The following is a 22788-nucleotide window of genomic DNA, read 5'->3' on the forward strand; positions in this document are numbered from 1 at the left end:
GTCTCTCTTCTGCTGTGCTGTAAATGCCCTTTTCAGGTATAATGGAAGCAAAAGAGATTGCCCAGAGCAGAAGGCRGAGTTGGCATTGTGGTCTGAATAAATCTCCTTTATTTATTGTGGGGATACCTGAGCTAGCTCTCAGCAGACCAGCTCAGGTGTGGGAAGCAGTATGGCCCCRTTCTAAGGCCAGACTAATGGGCAAGCTAACAAAGCTGGGAAAAAAACACTTTTTGAAGTGACCAAACTGCATTTGATAATGCAAGGAGTTTCTCAGGCATAGCTCTAAATCTGCACAATTCTGTTACTGGAAGAAGAAGTGGAGACAAACAAGATTGGAGGTGGTGGCAGAAGATCATTCTGTTCACTTGCAGCACATGTAGTTCTGGAAGGGGCTGTCCATGACCAGTGCTCCAAGCCCATAATCCACATGTGTTATAATTCAGCATCCAGTACAGGAAACAGCGAGTGGAGCAGAGGACAAACAGACTGGGACTGGAATGTGCTTGAGGGAGAAGATCCTGGGAAAGATTGGGKGAGGAGATCAGTGTGAATGATGACCAGGAAGAGAAACCAGGTATTTAACCTGGTATTTAACAGGATCTCAGATTTATATTAGGTGTTTGATGATCCTAAAACAAGAAACTTGTGGAAAAGGAGGAAACTGCACAAGGAGTTTGAAGGCTGGGTCTGAGAAGAGTCATTGGGGAGAGTAAAACAGTAGGCAGAGAGACAACAACTAGATGAGGAGGCAGGGAAAAAGATCAGAAGGAATGGCTAAGAAAGAGCCTGGTTATAGAAACAGAGCAGGGAAAATGTGAGTTATGATCCCACATGTTGCTGTTCCAGTATTTCCTCACATGGGAGCCAACAACTTTGTAATTTATGCATCCTCTTAACCCCCTTGGAGGTCTAGTGAAAAATAAATTCTGCAGAAAYGAGGTCAGCTTTGCAGTCCTTCCAGGGCTTAGGCTGTTTGTAGTTTATTCTTTCCCCCATGCTGCGGATGACGCCGAAGGAAGGACACCTATCCAACAGTGGAGAACAGTGTCCGGCCTTTGCTGCTGGGCCTGGTCATTTTGCAAAGAAACTGATGATAAATCCAGTGATTTTAAGAGACATCAAAGAGGGAAGTATATATATTCAGAAGCAGTAGTAATATTTCTCACTTAAAATTCAGGCACTGGTAATAAAGAGACTGTGTGGGGAGGATTTTTGTTTGTATTCTTCTCTTTCACTTTTATGTTTCTGTTCTTGAAGAAATCTTTGGAAAATAGCATTTTATTCAGATCTGTCACACAGCTGACAGCCCGCTGCTGCTATCAGGAGATACATCTTATTTCASTTGAGCTGATTTGACAGACACTTGTAAAGATTCTCTGCTTTATGTCTCAGCTCCAGGAGACATGCTTACAGAAACAGAGCATTCTRTCTATTCCACTTGTGACTAACAGACTATTATTATTTGTTTCTTATCCAAAACAATCAATACTTGGCAGTCTGTCCTGAGACACACTGCTTACAGTTCTTTCTCCTGTTTGCTAGATAAGCTTTTCCCTGTTATTAACTTCATTTTGCTGCACATAAAGCTGGCTGGGTGARGCTCTTTGGGACATTGCTGTCAAAATGATTTTTCAATAGAAAACATTATTTCTGCAAAACTTTTTGCTAAGGAAATGGATTGAGTGCCAAGCATTTTAGTTGCTCCAAGGGCCAGGGCAGATCATAGAATATATCACTCTGGAAAAGTGCATCTGCATCCTAGCTCAAGGGTCAGACTCACTGTGTGGTGCCCTATGGTAGGAGACAGCAAGGAGATAATGAGATGAAAASAAGGACAAAGGGATATGCAGATTATATTTCTGTGACACTCTCCTGAATCCTATAAACATGCTTAAGATGAAAATTTAATTGAAGTGAGATTTCAGCGCCTTTTATTAGATGGTTTTGGGATGAACAAAAGGGATCTGTCTGACCTCAAGCCATTTGCCATATTTAAATAGTGACAATATCATGCCAGTAAACCCTGACACATCCAAGGTATGATAGCTCAAAATGCAAGCCTGGTCATTTGATTTTAAGTGAAATCTGGGCTTTTTCTTGTTTACATATCCTTCATGAAGCAAAAAACTTCTAGTTAAATTTTTAGCCTGTTTTATAATTAAACTGGATCCTGAACTTTTTTTCCGCAGGACAAATAGGACTTTTTGCACATCTGACTTGAATCTAAAACCTGTTACGATCCTGACGGTCTCACCCTCCAGAGCCCTGTATGAATTATGTACTGCAGGACTTCAAGTGGGGTCAAGGCAGACAAAACCCTAAAACCCTTCACTGCAGATTCACCTCTGCTGAGTCCCCTCTGACAGCAGTGAAAGTCACAACATGAGAGAGAATTACTGACAATCTCCAGAACTTCAGAGCTATTTGGTGATCAAGCCCCTCATTTCCAGCAGTTTAATAGAGCCAGAGGAGCCTCAGGACACATGCACAGAGACAAGCAGACAAAAACCCATCTACACAGCCAGCCGAGCCCCATGGGAGCTGCATGTTCTTTCATCCACAGGAGATAATCAAAGAAGATCATCCTGGTTACTTCCAGTCCCCTTCCCTCAGCTGAGAGCTTTTCTTAGCAGGGAGGCATTTTATACATGTTGCATAGGCACAGGGTGTATTCAGGTCCTTTTTCCTTATGTCACACTGATCCTTTCCTCCCCTAAGCTTTCATCCCYAAAGGAGGTCCTGTCAAGCTCAGCCACAAAACACTATTTCAAGGAAGTATGAACAACTGCTTCTCTTTTCGTTTCCTGGGTTGTTGCTCCATTTAACTCACAGGCACATTTTAAATAAATKATTAAAAAATTCCAGTTATGTTTCAAARCATTAAAGAAAGCAATAAGTGGCTTTGGGACTTCTGGTCATCTGCTTTTGGTAAGATATGGAAAGCTTGACAAAGGTGTCCTTGAGGGTATTTTCTAAGGCTACGACACCAGAGAATTCTCTTGACACAGGCTGAGGAAGGAAAAAGAGAACAGAAACAACAGTGGATCTGCAAGGCAGAACTGCAGATTAAAACAGCTCCCCCAGATTTACAGCATCCRCCTCTCGCTTCTTCTCTGAACTCAGCATTTCTGTTGATATTACTATTGCCCTTCATGTAGAAGGGCTTCTTTCAACAGGGTTGTATCTACCTCATTTGTTTCTCAAAAATTCTATGCGGGAGTAAGATCTCTGTGGGCTGTGGTGTGTAAGAGATTGTGTCAAACTTGTGGCAGAAGCTGGAAGTGCTGGCAGGCAATGCTGGAAGAGACGTTATCTGGTCTCCTTGCTCAGGCTGTGGAAATCAAAGCAGGTCTGGCAGAGTCTTTCTGTGCCCTGCCATGGATTTTCCACTCCAGCCATGAGAGGATTGGCACATTGGCCAGCAGGTCATCACTCCCCATGATCTCACTTCCTGTCCCTGCAAGAACAGGCCTTGAGTTTCTCAAATTCCACACACATATTAATATATACTGTGACCAAAAACTCTGTATCTCTCCTTCACTGTGAACCACTCCATCTGCAAAAAGGGGATAGCATTAAGACTTCACATTACAGGATTATTTACAATCAKAGAATCACAGAATGATTTGGGTAGGGAGGGCCCTTAAAGATTATCTAATTCCAACCCTCCTGGCACTGGACCAGGTTTCTCAGACCTCCAGCAAAYCTCGCCTTGATCAATGCCAGGGATGGGACATTCACAGCTTCTCTGGGCAACCTGTCCCAGGGCCTCACCACCCTCACAGATAAAATTTCTTCCTAATAACTAATCTAAGTTAAAAAGTCTCTCTCCATCTTTCTTGAATTAATCCTACTTTATAAATAAATTAATGATCATCTATGAAAAGTACGGTTAATTTTAAAAGGAGCTGCTGGTTTAAAAAAAAAAAAAAAAAAGTTATTCCATTGGTAGAGTTGTTAGAGCAGAATTTGAACAAACTTCAGAATTATGCAGAAAATTACACACAATGCTATAAGAAAATAAAGACTGAAAAGTACACTTCCATACAATCAAAAAACATATTGTACTGTTTACACACACAAATGTGCCATCTGGAGTGTCCTTTTTCTGACTGCAAAATTTTAAATCAGTAGTTGTGTATGAGAACTCTCTACAGCTTGCCAAAAGCTAAATCAAGGAGATTTTTTTTCACTAAATATAATAGGAGTTTAAGCAAGCAGAAAAGAAAAACATCCATCATGGTGTTACAGAGTGGAATACTTGGAGTTCGTGAAGATGACCCTCATGGAAAGCTCACAAACAGCTTCACAAGTAAATCAGTCTTGCTTCCTTTTGTAATAATAATCCATTGGTACAATATCATACCTGAGATTTAACCCCTTACCACTGATGGAATACTTTGCATTGACTTCAGAAGACCAGCCTTGAAAGCAGTGCAGTCAGTGAAAAATGAGCAAAAGATGTCTTAATTGAAGAAAACTTTCTGCCAACAAGATCTACCAAGATGGAGCTTTTTAAAATTGTAGTGTTCCTTTGCTGAGGTCCTTGCATGAGTCACAAAAATCTTATTCCACAGAGCCATCACTGCCCTGTAATTTAAAAGCAAGAGAAAATTGGCACTTAATCAGATCAGAATGTGTTAGTCAGAAGACATGCACATTAAGACAACAATACATTATAAATCCATTTAGTAGAGCACCCTTCAGGATGATTTGCTCCCTTTCAGAGAATACTGTCTTGACAAGAACCTTTAGAATAGCACTTACAGCTCTATTACATGACACAGATTTTCAACTAGAGTCAGCAGAAATATCATTTAAAAGTACTTCAAACCACTTCATTATTGACATGATGCCCGGGCTACAATATTCCCTCAGACAGCCATTGCCATTAATGGAACAGCTCTGACATTCTTTGATACAACTCTCAAGAACAGTTATCCTCTAATTCAGTAACTAATAGAGCAACACACCTCTTATGTGAGAGATGGCAAGGAACAAGTAGAAAGTCATTCTCTCCTGCTTCAATAATTTCATCGCCACGGCTAGCCATAGAGAAATGCATCACTTGCAAAGTTTCTGTAAATGAGAAAGTTGGATTTATCTCTACAGATTGTGGGTGGGTGGGTGGGTGGGATGCCCACTGAATTTATTAACACAGGCTCTTCACACAGCTACAGCACCCTAATTCCTTGTGTTTCACCCACTAAAAGGGTCCACATCAGGCTCTAAAGAGCAAACATTTCTGACTAGATTTAGAAAACCTGCCCTGTGCTCACCTTCACTCGTGTAAAACACATTGTTCCTAAAGGCAAAGGGCCTTTTGTCTATGACAAAACAGGCATTACAATTGAATTAAGTCCTTAATATGGACAGCTAATCAAAACATGTATCAGGAGTCTAGGAATATCTGAGCAGGAGGAAATAACAAATCGACATTTCAAAATTATATCCCATATTGTCATGATCATACAAGTCAAATTTACTGGAGAAAAAAAGCAGTGAAGTGGTGGAAGGCCCTTACACATCTAACGCAGCCATCAAAACTGTACCTTGCATCTGAACACATGCACAGATGCTTCCTACACTAAACAGGGAAAAATTTAGGAGTTCTTATTTCTCTGAGTTCCTCTTCTAGACTTGAYAATCTGTTGCATTTTTGCAAATGGAAAGCGAGAATTCTGCACCAAATATGTTCAGGAGTTTCCAAACATTCTTACTGTCACATAATGGTATCGGTGAACTTCCTCAGCCTCTTCCTAGTTAYTGCACTTATTTATCAGCCTGGTCCTCAAAGCACAAGTTTATCCTGCCAGGAAATAAAGAAGAAAGAAACTAAGCAGTTGGTAAGAAAACTGTTCACCATACTTCAGAAGAAAAAACAGAGAGAAAGAGTTCCCTCTCCTTCCCAACCGACACATGTAATAAATAAATAATATAATAAGATAATGTAATAAATAATATAATAAGATAATTAATAAATAATACAATAAATAAAAGTGTTTTGATGTGCAGCTGTGTTCAATAGAGTGAACCACTGCAGATCACGGCTAAAGTGGCTGGCATGTGAAGATCCTAAACATCAGATAGAAACCAGCAGTCAGCCACAAAAAATGAGTAAAAATTAATAGCCAGCTTAAGCAGCAAGGCTTTGTATGAACTACAAAGGKATATGGGATATGTGGGATTTTTTTATAGAAAATTATCCCTCTTCCCAAAACAATCTTTCAATCTCTTCCTAAATCTTATTTGGACAACATGATGGTATAAACACAGACACATTCAGAACTGTGCCAGCAATAGGTCAAACAGACCTAAGAAAATTATTATTACACACAGTGAGACACAAGCCTTAACCCTTAAAGGAAATGGCTTGTGAAGACAGACTTAAGCATAAAATCAACAGTAACAGCTCTAATTTGCTGATAGAAATCTGTTCTAGAAAGGTTTACCTTTTAGGCAACCTTCAACATTTTTTGACCCACCATGCTTCATGCGTTCGTATATGCATATTCATCAGCTCTGGAGCTAAGTGCTTGTAGAACCTTTAGCCCTGGGAGTTCAGTAAATGGAGACCGTGTTTGGCTGTCAGCAAAGTGGGGTCACGAYGAGTCCACACACGCATGTGAGGGTAAGCCATGCATCGTCAGGGTGACCACTGCTAGCCCAGGAGGCCTTTTCTTACTGCCTACRTCAGTCATGACCCCATCAAACCGTGCTGTTGTCAACAGAACTTCTTCAGCTGTGATGCTGAAATACCTTCAATCAAGAAGGTATTTCAGCTTTAAATCAAGACTGTGGTTTGAAGGTAGGTATCAGCCTTGAAATAGAAATTACTGACTAATATTTGATGGCCTGCTATAAATCAGATTAGATGATCCTGGCCTTAAAAACTGATTAATTTTTAATAAAAATAAAGTTTAATCAAACTCTGCCTTCTCTCTTGTGGTGCAGCATTAAGACCCATTATCAGGTTCAGTTACAAAAAATACTTCAAACACAATTGCACAGAATAACTCCATAAGAGAATATGCCCATGGACAGGAGTAGAAATTACCTTCATTTCTTAAATTTTATTCACCTTATAAAATATCTCCCTCTCCTGGCTTAAACCTCAGTATTCATAAACCAGCACCCCTAATACTGTGCTATATACATGAAAGTGTAAATGAAAAATAATCTGCTACATGAAATTTCCCAGATGCTTGCAGCTTACTGGGCAATGTAAACTGTTCCTACCTGATGATATCATAGGCAGAGAAAGGACACTTCCTCTAAGTCATGCAAATCTCTCACACTGTCCACGGATTTACTAAATAACACAAGGTTCCCAAAATCTCTTATCTGTGAAGTCAAACAATGGCATATTTCCTAAATTAATATAAGAATCACAGAATCACCAAATATTCTAAATCACCAAATATAAATCACCACAAGGTTCATCGAATCCAACTCCTGACCCTGCYCTGGACCCACCAAGAGTCACCCCATGTGCCTGAGAGCATTGTCCAAATGCTCCTTGAACTTTGTCAGGCTGCTGCTGTGACCATTTCCCTGAGGAGCCTGTTCAGCGCCCAACCRCCCTCTGGGTGAAGAACCTTTTCCTAGTAGCCAATTTCAACCTCTCCTGACATAATTTCAGGCCATTCCCATAGGTCCTGTCACTGGTCACCAAAGAAACRGATCAGTGTCTGTCCATCCTCTTTCCCTCATGAGGGCTGCATTCTGTTTTAGAGCAGAAAAATAAAGCAAAATAAAATTCAACAGTTTGTAGAGAATAGTGGCACTATCTCTTAGCATATTGCTTTTGTCCCCTACCATCTTTCTTTATKCACAGCTGCATTTTACGCAATAAATTACACTTGCTGTCCCATCACCAGTTTTCCATGTCACTTGTAACTCAGCTTTTCCCTCTGCTCTGTCTCATGGTAGACAACCTAGGCTGAAACAGGAAACCAATAAATTCTGTGGTTGTGTCAGACTTTCAAACCAGCACTTAGGTGAATTTTAATGGGTTAACCACAGAATGGACAAAAATCCATTAACGTGTGCATAGGCCTTCTGGATACAATGCTTCATCTAATCAGTTTTTTAGCAACCCCAATGACAGCTATGATGATAGCCACTGTGTAGTGAAAGAGCATTAACAGCATTTTACATTCATATTTTTACTGCACCGGAGAATTTTTTAATTTAATTTCTATTCTCATTATATAAGGTCTGATTGAAAGTAACAAACCTAAAAGGAAAGCTATCTCATTTAATTGTAGTGCTTGGTTACATTTCATTTTTAAAGGCTGCTTTCACTTTATTTTATGTAACTGGTTGGGGTTTTTTAATGACAAATAGTARGGGGGTTGCATTTAAAATCCTGCTCAGCAAGTTGATATGTCTCACTACCAGAAAGTGCAAACACTGAATGAATTATGGGCTTCATTTATCTTTCTCTTTTTATCAGCCGTGTGTTACATTAAGAAACTCACTTATTCTGAGTGCTGTTGGCTCAACTCCTTTTGGAGCTGGCATATGTTACATTGCAGTGACTGATCATTGYGTACTGCTGCAGCACTGTGACAAGGGGACGAATAGCAAATGAATAAATGTCTCTGGGAAAGTTTAAGACTAAATACAATAGTGTTGATCACAAAGACTCATGAAATACAGTCCAAGAGCATAATGACAAGCAGCCTGGTCATTAGAGATCACACAGTGCTGTCATTTAAAAAATGAAGATATAAACCTCAACTTCCATATAAAGTGGGTAAAACTATCTTCATTTTGGAGACAATTTAAGACATAGAGGTTAAATAAATCAAATAAGGTGATGTAGCAAGTCAGTGGCAGAGCCAAGAATACAGTACCAGATTCCTTGCTCTACACTGAGTGCTCTTGTCACTGTCACACTGCCTAAGATAATAGGAGGCTGCAAACTGATAGGAATTAAAACATCCCATAAATTCTACTTGCAAGCAGGGTTTGGAGCATGCATTTCAGTGCAAGAGGTGATTCACATCAACCCCTGCTCCTGCTCCACAGCTGTCACAGAGGTCATGACCACTTCTTTCCTCTCCTTTCATTTTTCAGCCTGATAATTATCTCTTTAGGGATTATTAAAAATGGTTGTGCTATACATTTTAAAAGGTGGAAAACTCATGGCTTTTTCATTGGGACATTGTACAGCCAAATAACAAAGATGTTTTCTCCACGTAATTCTTACTACTGTTATAAAACCAATCAATATCATTCAGTGTTCCTAGCTCTTAAGGCAGAAGAATCACATAAAAAGAATTAGTACTCGTAATGCATTAGTGGAAAGGGAGAAGAAGCAGCAGCAAATGGATTGAAAAGCCTACATGCCTCACCCTTTGTGAGAAGTGAGATGAAAAAATATGAGCAATAATGGATAACTGAACAGATGGGTTATTATCTTCATTGAGATGTGACATTTCCTCAGGTGAATGGCTTTACTGGTTGATCAAGATTGGCACTTTGCCCTCAACAGTGGCCGCTCCTGAGTGCTCAATTTATTAACAAAAGAAAAGAAGACATAATACACACAGCCACTGAGAATTGTTATTGGTATGTGAGGACAGCTCATCTCTCTAAGTCAACRGAGGAACACGTTCTTGAAATTTTTCCAGCACGCTTCGGTTTGAAAATATGACCCTCCAAACTCATTTTAAGTCCAAGTTCAGATTAAACTCATCAACAGAAGTTGACATAAACAGGAGATTTTAATGTAAAYAAAGCATCAAAATCTAAGCAGGGCAGATGCAGAGAAAATAATGGAAGGTGCTGATCCTCAACAAGTAATCCTGATAGAAGGAATGCACCATGTATCTACAGCACGAGCTTCCCAGGAGAATCCTCCAAAATAATTTCATTTCCAATCAGCCTCAGSTCTCCTTCTTGGCAGCATAGATAAGAGACAGGCAAAGACAACTTGCTGGACAAGTTAACCACGAGCCAGCAGTGTGCCCTCGTGGCCGAGAAGCCAGTGGTGTCCTGGGATGAATTGGGAAAAGTGTGTCTGGTCAAGGCAGGGGATCCTGCCCCTCTGCTCTGCACTGGTGAGGACACATCTGGAGAGCGGTGTGCAGCTCTGGATTCCTCAGTCCAAGACAAGGAACTGCAGAGAGGGTCCAGCAAAGGGCACTAAGATCAGTGAGGCACTGCAGTGTCTCCCTTATGAGGAGTGGCTGAGAGAGTTGGGCCTGTTTAGATGGGAGGAGACTGGGAGGGGATCTTTGGAAYGTTTACAAATATCCTAAAGAAAGATGTCAAGTGGATGGGGTCAGAGTGTTTCAGTGMCAGCACAAGGAGCGAAGGGCACAAAGAGGGACACAGGAAGTCCTATCTAAACATGAGGAGAAATATCTCTCCTGTGTGGGTGACTGAGCACTGGGACAGGCAGCCCAGAGAGGCTGTGGAGTCTCCCTCTATGGAGACATTCAAATCCTGTCGGGCACATTCCTGTGCATCCTGCTGTAGGTGAACCTGCTCCAGCATGGGGGTTGGAGAGAATGATCTCCAGAGGTCACTTCCAACCCCAACCATTCTGAGATTACGTGAAGATCAGGCTGTAGGAAATGAAAGCCAGAAGACAAAAAATACTTTAGTCTTTTAAAAAAAGAGAATACCAGAATGGAGAAACTCTTCTTAAAGGTTGTCTCACACCCAGAAACAGACTGCTCCAGATGGACATTTTTGCCCTAAGATTTTTCAAGAGTCTGGATGTGGATTGAAATTCTGTGCTGTGGTTTTTTGATTTTTAAGATGACCAAGAAGTAGTTTCAGCCATTTCTTATTTCTGCACATTGAAAAACCTTCAGTAGCAATGTTTGAGGCAATTTTATTTCCTTAACGATGCCTACACTGTAACAGCATCCCAGGGACAAACCTATCCCTTCCCACTGACTTATTAAGGGTGGAGAGGAGTGTAGGTCATGTTTCATCAAGACATCTTGTGTAGCATAGTTTTTTTCTTATTTGTGTACACAACAGGAGTCAGGTTTTAGAGCTGTTAAATTGGATTTTAAATGCTGTGGCAGATATTACATTTTAAATGGGATTAACCTCTCTCTTCAGCCTCCAAAGTCTGAACAAATTATTAAATATATCCTGCAATGATACCAACAACAAATAGAATCCACCAGGTGAAAACTTCAGTGATGTAGCCTTGGGCAATGCAGAGCTAGACAGSGAGTAGAGAAGAAAAATAGCATGCATGATTATGAAATGAATTAATAGACTCAAGCAGGAACAAAACTGCCATGCTACCCTAAGAAGATGCAATGACACATGGTAAGCTCTGATGCACCAGGTGTATGTAGTATGGGAAAACCAGAAGAGTGATATTTCTTCAAGAAAAGAAGCCCCAGGGAAGARATAATCTTCTTCTCCCATAAACTTGTGTCAGAAACACAGACAGTCTGCTGGAGAATTAATCTTTCCTATGCATCTRATTCTTCTTTCTTGCGACAGCAGAAGGAAACTCTTTGGAGGCAGCTAATATTTAAGATTGGTCAGAAAACAGTATTTCCTCTATGTCAAACAGCCAGTGTTCTAAAAGGAGTATTCCTTGTGCATCAAGAGAAGATGTGACTTTTTTATTCTTTTAGGAGGGAAGAGGGTTTGCATTTATTTTTGTTATTTTTTTTATGGAAAACTGTACTTCCTCAGAATATCCAGCTGTTTGTAGGATAGGTCAGCTCCATGGACTTGTGAACATCAGGGTTTAGGTCAATGTCCTAAGGATCAAGCTACGGCCACATTGTCAAGAATTGGTCATTCACTGTTYCATTGTGATCTGACCCAAACTCCACATTGGAAATTTTCTTGAGAAAAGTTGGTCAAAGCACATATATTTTTATGAACCTCAACTTTTCAGAGTTCATTTTACAAGAAGACATTTTGATGCAATCTTCTTGCTCTTTTCATGAACCGAAATTCTTCACTTCTAGTAGCTACAAGAGAAATCGCTGCCCTTACTAAAATCCGTGTCTCTGCCAAGCCACTTCCAGGCAAATCAGAACAAAGCAGGGCAAAGGCTATCACTTCCTTTAAAATTTGTATCCATATCTTTATTCCTTCTTGCTGTTGCTGCTCGAGATAAACAATCTCAAGAGCTGTATTTGTTCAAAGCAGGATGAAATACAACATAAAAAACAACAAAACAGAAAAAAAACAGAATAACTTTTAAGGGAAATAAATTCCGAACATAACCTCTGTGTCACCTCCTTTAGCATCTTTTGAATTCTTCCTTTGAGCTTCCCAAGCTTTGCCCTCTCTTTCCTACTCCTGCCCAAAAAATTGCTGTGCTTCTCACACTCTTACATATTTAGTCTCATAAGAAAGCTGTATTTATCTGTTTTAAAAATTGCTAGCAGACTGGTAGAAAAAAAACCAACCCATAAACAAATAAAACAAACAAACAAACAAAACACCAACCTAAAGCCAGAATTTCTGAAATATCCAAGCAACACAACATCTTTCATAGCTAGGCTGGTTAGCAACCTCCCTCCTCCGCATGTCCACAGGCACAAACCCACCCATGGTGTGTGGCCTCTCCACTGGCCCTCTCTGAGATCAAAAACCTTCTGAGCCCACAGACCTGACTGTCACCCCTACCTTCCTTCAGGCAGGAAGCAGAAAAGGATGGAGGACCTCAGGTTTCTGTGCAGGGATGCAGGGAGCTGGGAACAACACCCTGACCCTGATCCAACAGCCTGCAGGAATGGCAGGGCTCCCCAAACACATTTGTCACACCTGCCCGCTGCCATGGCCAGGGTACTGAGACCCTACACTTCAAACCTATCCACAATGGATTTCAGACCTGCAAATAAGTTATTCTGCAGCCACTGCGGCTCTTGGCTTAAGGAACAGGCTCTAGGGTGGGTTAATCAGATGGAATCTGTTCTTGCAGGCCACTCTTCCAGCCAAGAATGTGTTTCACATTTTTTTTCTAGCACTCAGAAACTTGTTGCCAGTGAGATGATACAGTTTCTCTGCTAGGTCAAAGTGTTAGTAATTAAGCCACACATACAATCTACAAGACAGTTACATAGCTTTTATAGAAATAAGACAATATCAAACATTAGCTGCCCAATAAAGGTAGTGAAAAATGAAAACAACTATTTCATACTGTCTCAGGAACCTTCCACCAGAAATTCATCGGATGACATTCACATTTCTGTTGGCAGGCTACCACAGAATAGGTGCTATATAGCATCTATTCAAACTAATGTCTGAAAGAAAAAAAAAAAAAAACTAATTTCCAAATTCATTTAATTGCACAATTGAATGTGTTTCATGTTCAGGCTTCACAGTAATGACTTCTGGGAGGAGAGTAGCATTAGCTAAAATGCTAGGCTTTGAAAACATCTGTAGTTTATATAAACAGGGATGAAAGAAAATTTCCTGATGAAAGGAAAAGGCCATCATATTGAAAGATAAAAAAATGGTATCATACTGTAATGACAGACTGTCCCATTTTAAAATTCAGTTCCAGTAYGGGAATCAAAACTAACAGTGAAGAGCCCTAAGATTTTCATATGTAGGTATCTGYTTTTACACAGGATTCAAAAAACCTTTAAAGCAGCAGTCCTCTAGAAAAAACAAATTGAACGTGGGAAAGGTCTTCACCTCAAAGTGTAAAATTAATTGTTCATTGTGGATTACTTCTTCAGATGAAAATTTTATTTTGAATAACTGATTTCTTTTGAATAACACATTCTTTTCTTCTCTTCCTGCAAAAAAAAAAAAAGTTTCTTCCTTTCACACAAGAAAATATCTAAAGTCAAGATTGTTTACTACCTGATGTACCAATTTGAAAATGAAACTAAGGAATGTATTTTTAAAACAATAAATTTCCAGTATGTTTACCCCTTGCATAAACAAACAGAACCRGAGCTTGCAAGAAATATTAAAGTTAATTTAAATTGCAAATCTGACCTTATTAAAATGTCTTTGCAGAGAGCTATAAACAAACTGTACGTGAGCTGGTAATGTAGCCAAAATAACACATTCTCAACTAGTATTATAATTAAAGCAAAAAAAAGTTGTTTTCACAGCTCTGAAAATCTTAGAAGGGGAGGAGGAGTTAGGAAAATGTTATAAGGAAATCTTAAGTTTGGGAGGGAAAAATGTTCCAGTTGGATTTCTCCTTCAAGAATTCTTGCGGCATTTACTCCTTCAAATTCAAAACAAATTCTGATGAACAGCTTGAAAATGAAATGTTATTAAGCACTTACTAATTTAATGTGTTTTGGATAGTTTTCTCCTACAACTACTACATCGCTTCTTAATGTCTGAAGCACAACCATTAAGATTTACTGCATCTTCTGTGAAAATAAAAATGGAGCAATTAAGACTGTGCTTGTATCTGAAATGGATGTGGAGAGCTAATAAATTTCAGAATTAAAAGCCAACAGATAGGCTGGGCTGCTTTCTAGGTTTATGGAAAATCTATACCTGAAAGTCTATTTAAACCAGTGTAATGTGAGCAAGCAAATTGTTTTCTCTTACTTACAAAAATAATGCAGGTTGCAGAAGAGCAGGGAAATTAGAAGGAGCAGAGGTGAAATTCAACAGGATATTTCTACCACCCCCAAAGTCTCACATGATTATGGCTCTTTAGTACAGCTTCCACAGCCCTAGGTAAGTGCAAAGGACTACTAGCCCTGTGTGCAGGTGCTTTCTGATCACAAAGGTGTTTTTACTCATGTTCATGTCAGAAGGATTTGTTTGTGCATTTATTTCACAGAAGTAGGCCTGAAGTGAATTTATTAAATGCAACTAAGTTAGTTACTTATCTGTATTGCCAAGAATACATTCTCATTTGGACTCAGTGCATCCAAACACAAAATAGTCAAGGACAATTTTACTGCTAGAAAGGGAGGAAACCAAGTACTGAAATAGACAGTGATCCTCCAAGGCTACTTTAGGCAGGGATGCAAACGAGAGGCTCTTTCTCTTTCAGCATCTATGTGGGAATTACTAGGATTTTGTAAGGCTGGGTTTGATTGCCAGTTGCTTTCCAGTTTAAGTGGAGCATACAGGGAGGGGAGCATGCATAGCCAAGGTGCTATTTCTCATGGCTTCACAACCACAAAATCTAAAGCTCCACAAAAGCAGAAACACACATTTCTTCAATATCTAGAGCTGTGCCTGAAAAGCACCACATAATCTCTGATGAAAACTTTTGACTTAACCTTCTTACTGTAACAAAAGCATCATAGTAATTCTTCGCAGGGCTTACTTTCATGCCAGGGTAGTGCCTAGTGTAGGTAAGGCTACTCATGTCTGTCTCTTGGCTTTGAGGCATTTTCTGGACCTTCAGGGAAGAGTTATGTGAGACTTCCCCCTTTCACTGCCCCTGCTCAGTATGAAAATATCAGGATCCCATTCATTTGCAGCAGTCGGGGCTTTCTGCATCAGCACAGACTAATTCCAAATGCAAAATAGGAAAAGATGAATCCAAAAAAGATAACCAACTGTTGTAAATCTTGAAAAAAGCTAGCAAAAGTGGTGCAGATTCTGGACTTTGCTTGTGGCAGGTCTGTCTTTTTGCAAAGGAATTYCCAAAATGAATTTCTTTATATGCTGCAGAACTCTGAATGACAGTAGCAGAAGTGTTTGTGTGGATCATTTTTTATAGAATTGTTGTTTTGCTGAAAACATCCTGGCTTTAGTCATCAGCTCTATTTACTACCAAACCAAAAAAATGAGCCATTTCCCTCCCCAAAAAAAAAGAGGCAGGATAGAGCAGGGAAGCAGTTGTGCTAGAAGCTATGGATTTGCAAAGATATTATTTTACACAAGGAAGGTATTACTTTCTGCATGATTCTTCTGGGTTTAAGCTTCAAATCCCCCATCAGCTATATGCCAATCCTGGAAAGCTGGGTTTGTAAGGTTCTATGGAATGGATGAATGTCCATTCACTTTCTCCAGTCCCTGTGTGCAGAACTCGGACCCACTCCAGCTGAGCCTGGATCCTGCTCTCTCAGGGACAGGCTCTGTTGAATCACGAGCTGCAGAGCCCTGGTCTGTAGGCAATCCCAGCCTGCAGCTCCACTGGACTCTTTCAGGACCCCTCATCAATGCTCCCTTCTACCTCACTGATARCTGTGCTATGGCCAGTTGGCCTAAAGGCGATGGCAATTGGGCTGCATCAAGCTTTTGGTTACTTCAGCATAAAAACAACAGGAATCACAGTTTGGTGAGATGATAATCCATAAAACAGTACAGCAAGATCAAAGTTTCTGAGTGCTAACAGTGAGACCAAAAATTTGAACCCACCATGAGATTCCTGCCTAGTTCCTTTAAAGTCTTCCTGGGTATTCCTCTCTATCTCAAAAGGAGTTTTCAATTCCTGATGGACTCTGAACAAATACAGCCTCCTTTTTAGACCAAGAATAAATCAAAAAGCATTATAATTTAGAACAGACACCATTCTTTCCCCAATCTTTTGACTGAGAAAGGAGAGAACAGATGCACACCAGTGCCAGACATCCAGTAATGTGATCCATATGGGCATAGATCCAGGAACCAGAATGGAGAGGAAATGTAATGTGAGCCAAATCCTCAGCCAAGGAAGAGCTACCTACATCTGTATCATTCTTCTGAGGGAAATGCAGCATAACAGAGTATTTTCCATACAGCAGATGGAATGATTGTTATGGAAGATACTATGTTTTAGGGGATGACATTACTCAAAGAAGCCACCTTTAGTTCCCTTTCCTTCATAGCTTTTGTTGCTAAAGATTACCAGTTGAATGTGAAGTAGCCCAAGCAGGACCACTGAATACACAACCAAAATTAATTCCATCTTTTTGCATGGAAAAAAAAGAGATTCAAATTAGGACTTCAGGTATGGCAGAYGTGATCACACAAATCAAGAGGTACTCTGTCACACCAAGAAGGTTGCCAGAGACTTGAACTGATACTGGTATTATCCAGGCAGCTCTGATTATAAGTCTTGTAAACAGTACAAAGTAGACCATCATATCAGTGCAAATATCTGAATTCTGGTTCAGTTTCCCAATAAAGTTGATCTCATTCGAGGGTGGGGATTTTCACACGGGAAAAAGGGAAGATAGATGTTCCTGGGCTGGTAACTTCCATTGATTGTTTCCATTTGTCAGTGTGAAAATTAGTCAAACAGCAACAAAAGATTTCCTTTTCATGGTTTTCCTGCAGCTGAAAAATTACTCCTCCTTCCAAGCAGGATGTCCAACAGATTAAAAAACAGAATAAAGTTTCCCTCAGTCACAGATAACATTTATATTGCTAACTACCAGAGCAGAGAGCCCAACTGCTTTCTGATCCACTGCAGACCACTGAATGGGGGTGCACACATCATGATTAGGGTTGTGTGAGTTAAGCCATGTGATGGTTATCAGGGAGGTCCTGAAGAGGGAAAGAGAAAGGTGCTGAAGTCAGGCTCTCAGAGGCGAGGGAATCCTGAATGATGATTTCATTTGCAGGCTCACATTTGGCCCTCTCCTATATCAGTCTCAAGACTGATTCCCAGATCCAAAAAGTCCTTCCTCTGCTCTGCTGTTGGGTTCCCTGCTCAACCAACACCAGATTTCTGCCCCAGCTGCACTCAGATCAGAGAGCTGCCCCACAACAGCCTGTCTGACAGTCACAGAGAGTTCACAGGTGGAATCACACTGCTTAGCTGTGACTCGAGCACTTTTTGTGAGAATAGCAAGCAGGTGAGTAATTGGTCACTTGAAAGGAATACAAGCCAATGGAGAATGCTCAGAGAGATTCAGAATTGCAGTTTAAAGCCATAATTACTTGTGCCCTGGGCATGGAAAATGAGTTATCGCCTTCCTCTTGCAGCAGTCTTTTATACATATTAGAAGATCAAACAGCCACACATTAATTCTTTTTCCTCACAACCCATGTTTCCCTAGGCTTTTGATTATTCTCATTGCCTTTCAATTACATTCGCATATTTCCTTGCAAACATAGAATTTACACTAATAATAGGCAGAAGATGGGATGGCCAAACCCTCCCAAACTGAAGTAAAAAAACAGCTCTCAAAAAAGACTGTATTTGCTACTTAGAATACAAATTTTAAGGGTGGGAACTGTTTCTACTGTCAATAGGTATAAAATGTATAACAAATCTCTCTGGACTCTTTTCTTGAACTATTCCATAAAATAATTCAGCTGAAGGAGAGAGCCACATGAGAACTCTCTAAATAGGAAAAAAAATAGATATTTTATTTAGAGCCATAGAGAGATGAATAGAATAGAATAGAATAGAATAGAATAGAATAGAATAGAATAGAATAGAATAGAATAGAATAGAATAGAATATTTCAGTTGGAAGGGACCTCAGAATTTAATAGGATATTTCATTTGGAAGCTGCCTACAGCAATTATCTAGTCCAACTCTCTAACCAGTTCAGGGCTGTTGAAAAAGTAAATTATTAAGGGTGTTGTCCAAATGCCTCTAAATTCTGCCAGGCTTAAGGCTCCAAACTCCTGAGTTATGGGACCAGTGGTAGCCACACTTTAGACAGATGATATAATATCTGTCTGCAAAAAGAAACAACCCYCTAAAGCACTGATGTCTTCACAGCCCTATGTGTGGGCTCATCACACTGGAAATKAGTCCATTGCCTGAACCCAAAGTAGCACATGCCTGGCACACAGATGTCCCTGAAGATACATTTAAATCCTGTCTTTAACTTATAAAAGCTGTTACCATCTCCACTAGCCCAAACCTTTCCCCACAAGGCAMTGACTGGCTGTGAGACAAGATGAGTGAAACCAGCTGCGTGGTTTGCCCTGCATACTAACACTGCTTCTGAGACAAAAACACTGCCAGCACTATCAAAACAAACATCTCTGAGCACCTCTCCTGCCATGTGCTGTCTGTCCTACAAGATTCTTTGTATTTGCAGGGATCTGGAGGAGTCAGGGAAGCGCTGTAATTCCTCCCCAGTGCTTCCCTCCTTTCCTTAGATTTAATAATAATAGTAATTCACTGTGAGCATGTACAAGTAAACAGGTCAAAAAACCTCTGAACGTTAATCTCTGCAGAGAAGTAAATTTTCTGGATGATATTATAAACCAAAATATATTCTTTATTCTTATTAAGTTACAAATCTTCTACATACTCCTTTTCTACTCTCCAACCACCTTTGTGCTGCCCCTACACCAGACTGACACCAGAAGTGAAGGGGAAGAAAAAAATCAAATTTCTAAAATGAACTCACAAAGTACATTGCACTGCTGCAAAGCACATTTTGCAGAGAGCACTGAAAGCAATTTGAAGCACAGGCAAAAAAACCCCACCCTCCTAAATCATGGCAATGAAATGCAAATATTCATCACTRGGAGATTATATACATGACATGCCAAAAATGAGCTGAAAAATTACACTCAGAAGCAGCCTCACAATAACTCTGACCTTTTCTCTATTACTGTATTAGATAATTATCAGACCAGGAAAGCCATCAAGTAGCACACAAAGGAGGCAAASCAATGCTCACAGCCCTCTGCTTCTTACTTCACTGAGCTGTGTTAGTTCAGTCAGTTATTATTCAGCAAACACAAGTTACCATTTAAAGGCAAAAGGATAATTTTCTGCTAGTCTGTAGACCCCAACAAGCGAAAATATCAGCAGAAAGAAAATCTATCTTTACTAGGAAACTGATTACCAGTGCTTAATAGAACCAGAAATATTCTAAAGACACAGTATCCATATCCTGTATAGCAGTTAGCATGTCATGCAGATTGTTGTGGAAACACAATCTTATTTGTGTGGAAACACAATGTTGTTTGTGTGGAAACTCTCAGAAARTCCAAGGGATGACTTGCAAAAAGCAACAACAGTTAAATCCTTACATCTCAACAGCTAAATTAAGTATGAATCCCCCAAGACAACCCTTTGAACTCATAAAGGATGCACACCTGTAAAAGGCAGAGAGGCACAGATCGGTAAGATTTACTTATGTTTGAGGCCCCCTAGTACCAGGGCAAGAGGTTCTGGTACCTTGTGACTAGCAAAGCAAAATGTGACAGTTTGAGGATGCTTTGGGGTAAGAAGGGTGATGGTGATTGCCTTAGACAAGCACTAGATTTAAGTGCAATCGTTTCTGTTTGATTAATAAAGCAATAGCCCAGGCCCTGAAACAAAACCAAGCTGTCACATGCTCATTTTGTGGAGAAAAACGGACTCAATAACAGCTTCAGAGGGCTGGAGAGTTCAGTGAGGAGTAAGACACTCAGACAGACTGACCCAGAGGGCTGTCTGGCAATGAACCCACAGAGTCAGCTCAGGTCTGATGGCCAGCAGTARGGTAAACGGGACATGATGTTTCTCTTCACAAGGAGTATGTGAAAAAGGTCAGTACTGAGCACTATTTTAATAGAAGGAGAGCTAACAGGTGTGAATTTGACATTTCTGAGTGTAAAGCCAGGAAAAGAAGATTTCTTTGGGATAGCCAGTGGGAATTTCAGGCAGTGAGAGCTAAACATTTCACAAGCCCATCGGGCAAATATTTGAAAGAAAAATGACACAATAAACGTGGCATTTTATAGCTTCAGCTAATGAGCAGGCTTCAGTACCTACAGCTCTAATATAATTGAAAAGCAGAGCATTAACCTATTTCTCATCGATGTAGGTGTTTCATCCTCAAGTTTAATCTCCTTCCCTCATTTTTTTCATTTGTGATCTGCTAAGAATTTTTCCCCCTTTGCAAGGCTGCTGAATTCTGTCTTCTGTAAAAAGCAGGACTACTAAATAGAATAGCTCACTCTGGGATTTACTTCTGCTCTTTGTTTTGATGGGTAAACACCAAGTCCCATTGACTTTTTCCCTTCTCTTCTGTGGTGATACTGAACACATGCACTGCTTTTACAAGGCCTATCAAAAGCAAAAAAAATCTTTTCACACAAGTTTTGCAATGGTTCTATTTAGAATAGAAACAGAAAAACAGGTAGGATAGACAAGCCAAAAAAGACAAAAGTCCAAGGCATCAGTCTGATGAAATATAGTTGCTGCAGCCTGACAAGGACCAAGGTGCTGTTCATTCCAAATCTCTTCCTCAAATCCACATGAGCTGCAGATGCTCAACCTATACATTTAATTAATCCCACAAATAACTCCTGAATCAAATTTGACTAGGTTTTTCAAAGCTCTCAATATCACTCTGGTATTTACAGAGTTGGTAAACAGAGCACAGTGAGCATTATTACAGGTTACAGGGCCCAGAGCCTTAGTGTTGCAAAGCCTGACACTGCCTAGTCCTAAGACACTCCCAAGTCCTACAAATAATGAGAATTTATCTAATACCAAAAATCTGACAGTTATTGAGGAGGTTATTGATACATCCTAACATCTCTGTATATTTTTGTCAGGTGCATAGTCCAGTAAAAGAAATCTCCCACTCATGGCCTACAGCATCCTGAATTTCCCTYAGAGGTTTCCTGTTCAGTTTCTGGCCAGCTTTGAGCTCAGGGATGGTGCTCTGGGCAAATTCTGAGGTAGTCAAAGGTAMCTGCTTTCACCCTCAGATGACTCAGCCAGCTGTCACAGGACAAACTGGGGTCGTGCTGCACTGTACAAGGAAAGCTGTTCTATCACTGAGGAGAAATGACACTCCCACAAATACACATTGTCATTTTGGGAGGGTGTCTTTGGTGATCAGTGTCCAAAGAACCCAGCCATTACACTGAGCTAAGCACTCTCCAAAAAGAATACATCCCCAAAGAACCTGTTCCTACAAAAACCAAGATTAGAAGCAGGAAATCCAGTCACATCTGCAGAAGTGAAGAAAAAGGAATTTGCTTCAGTGTTGTGCAGAAAGTCTGTGGCCAAGACCAGTTGCTCTGAGAGCTGGCAATCCAAACTAAGACACAAGACGCTACTTCCTTTGCAAGCCCAGTCCTGACAAACCTTTAGCTTGATTTTGAGTCTTTCATTTCACTTCACTTTCACTGCCAAAAGTAGCACTGATTCTCCCAGGAGGGGGAAAATATTTCTTTGCCTCTCTGAGGTATCATGGCAATTAAGATGGGTATAACTTTTTGGGAAGCTACAGAAATGGAAGGCACTTAGAAGTTCAAAGCAATATTATTATATAGCTCAGAAAATGACACAATATGCTGACAGAAATTATGCAGTATACTGCTTAATAAACTTACAGCCAGCATAGTAAAATTCCTGTCAGTAATAAACTCCTTTCCCAGTTGACTGCAGACTTGTGTTGCCAAAAATTATCACCTCTTTGCACGTCCTATAGCACTCTACCTTCATGCTCAGTAAAATGGCACCCCAATGACATTGGCAGTCATATTATTTATTATCTCCAGTAATGAAAAATACAAATAATTGACCTTGGAATTCTTGGGCTTACTTCTAAATCGACCCATTAAAAAAGTAATAATATTTTATGCACACTTTGGTGAATGTGTTTCCATCTAAGTGAGCACACCATCAAGATGTGGACCTGCCGTATTTAATATCTTGGAGGTAACCTTTATTCCCCTTTATATTTCTCTTCCTTGCTGCCCCAGATGTAACTTACACTATGTCTTATTGCAGAATCACCTGGGCAATTTGTTCTTGTGTCCCTGCCTGGCCTGCAAAGTAACCAACACACATCCAAAAGGCTTAAAAACAACACCAAACAGCAATAAAGCATTATCTGATATTTGTTCTACTTTTAGCATGATGTCAGCTTTTCCTTTTATTTTAAAAAGCAGTCATGAATGATGTTATTTGTGCTCATGRGTGATTTGGCCAGTGGCCAGTAAAACCCA

At 40.1% G+C, this 22788-nt stretch overlaps 1 protein-coding gene across 1 annotated transcript in view; it reads right to left on the bottom strand.

The window, feature by feature from the left end:
* Positions 1-4352: 4352 nt before the first annotated feature.
* The window catches only part of GALC (galactosylceramidase), a 65232-nt gene continuing 46796 nt past the window's right edge, over positions 4353-22788 (bottom strand). The window contains exons 17-18 of the transcript XR_008966445.1: positions 5721-5809; positions 4353-4590 (exon numbers count right to left, since the gene is read on the bottom strand). The gene's annotated coding sequence lies outside the window, so the exon portion shown is untranslated. The remainder of the gene's footprint in view (positions 4591-5720; positions 5810-22788) is intronic.

This window comes from Malurus melanocephalus, unplaced genomic scaffold, assembly GCF_030028575.1.
Source record: "Malurus melanocephalus ecotype Western Australia unplaced genomic scaffold, MMel_1.1 scaffold_0, whole genome shotgun sequence".
Lineage (NCBI taxonomy): Eukaryota > Metazoa > Chordata > Aves > Passeriformes > Maluridae > Malurus > Malurus melanocephalus.